This window comes from Lepisma saccharinum, chromosome 17 (genome assembly GCF_977018435.1).
Source record: "Lepisma saccharinum chromosome 17, izLepSacc3.1, whole genome shotgun sequence".
Lineage (NCBI taxonomy): Eukaryota > Metazoa > Arthropoda > Insecta > Zygentoma > Lepismatidae > Lepisma > Lepisma saccharinum.
This window is the reverse complement of record NC_139245.1, coordinates 12549237-12551364: the sequence shown is the minus strand read 5'-3', so window position 1 is coordinate 12551364 and position 2128 is coordinate 12549237.

Genomic DNA, 2128 nt, shown 5'->3' with positions numbered 1-2128 from the left:
ATAAGGTGGTCAGTTTCAGATTGGTGTTCCTTAATTCGGCAGGGAAATCTTGGATGACCAGATCACTAATGGACTGGAATGATTTTTCACTTTGTTTGTTAAGAAATAGTATACTGTGCGTTTACAATTTCATTTTCTTTCAGGGGGTTATAAAAACATCCCCGGGAGGGATAAAAATTTTTGCGAAAGAGAAATTCCTGCCCCCTCTCCCACGTTAATTCACATATTGACTGTACTTATGGTAAAGAGTTGTCCTCTGGATTTTTTTTTGGGGGGGGGGGGTACATGTTTTCACATTTGAAAACCTCCATCTTGAAATGGTTTACAATGTACATGACAATTTTACTGATAAACCAATGTACAGTGCGATCCATGAGTATTACCATGTGAATTGCGCATGGCTATTTTCATTAATTTTTCTCTTACATCCTATTTGTTTTTAAGCGATGGGTTTTTATTAGAGCCAAGCCGATACCAATACTTGTATAATTCCAGTATAAAATAACAAAGTCTAGTTACAGAGTCATACTAACTCGTCACATCACTAGGCACGTATTTTGAAATATATAATTTGGGGAGCCAGTCCGAGCCAAGTGTTTCAGAAATACATTAATATAATTATTGGTCGATTTGTAATATGTAAATTAATTAATTAATTAGTACTTAATTTCTCCGATGCGTATGGAGTATTGTTGTATGTAACCACAGACCAAGAAACTGAGGAAAGACAACGGTAATACCTATTTGGTTCTTTGTTTCTTGACTACAAAAATATTGTTATTACATAAATAGTAAAAACACGCTATAAAATCAGAGAAAAACAGCAAATTTTCATCATCTATTTTACGTGTAGATTTGTGTAAAAACAACTGTCCTGGCAAGGAAATTAATGTCAAAGAATTAAAAATTGAATATTTATTGAATAACAAAAAGAATGATGATACGTCCATTAGATGAAAAGTAAAGTTCCTGATAAATATTTTATGTACATTATTGTAAGTAGTGGTACGCCTTGTAATCAATAGAGTCCGGGTTCGATACTCAGTGGAGGCACATAGTGGTTCAGGTCGCACTTTAAAATGTAGGTCCAGTCCTGATTAGCTTATCTTCCTTAGTACTGGCATTCAAAGCTGTATGTTTCCAATCTAATCTCGGCGGGAATGATTGATTTGCTTTATTTTATTTCGCTTTTTGTGCCACTTTTGGCTAATACGCGAAGATGGGGATGAGTGATGAAATTGATGGAGACTCGCAAACATCCATTCCAAAGCCAGGATTCAAACCTTTGTGTCGTAGCTTTCACTTATCCATGCCTTTGATCTTGTCATCTGCTTCCCATGAGGGTGTGGTTTTATCCAGTGTTTCTAGAAAATCTATGGAACTTTCTGTGCTGGTCTCCCAATCTGTCACAAGGAAGGGTGAACGAACTTTTAAAAAGGACAAATGTTGAGACGAGCTGTTGCCTTTGCCCACTTTTCTAGCCACTGAAAATCTTTGGTATCGGTAAAAGAAAATCAACCGATATTCACCGATGCTGATGCTGTCGGTATCAGCTCAGCCCTAATTTTTATGTACGCTGGTGCATATTATTGATGTTGTCAACAGCTTGTTTTGAGTTTTCTTTTAATTCTTGAAGTGCACGAACATGCTGATGGACAATTTGCACAGTAATACTCATGGATCCCACTGTACCTATATCAGTCAATACCGATATAGCAAGAGTACTGATTAATTGTTCTCCATACCACATACACACACTTACATTTATAGCAAATAATCCTATCTGTTAAAGGTTGAGGAAAAGACAAACCTACAAGATCATATGCGATTTTATTTCTAAGCATATAATAAAAATTGCAACTTACTTATCTTACAGTAAAAACCATATATGACAATACTAGCTACTTTGAGAGCTATGAACTATGTACACAATGACCGTTACAAAAATTGCATGTGATAATGGCTCAGAGCACAGTAAATGCCAACATCTAAATGAGCATCAATACTGTTATATGCACTGTTCATATTTTCCAATAGAAGTGCCACAAATTATTTAATGTGACAAATAATCTTTCTTCATGATATATACATGATTATGAAAAAAAAAGATGAAGAACAGATTAGATTA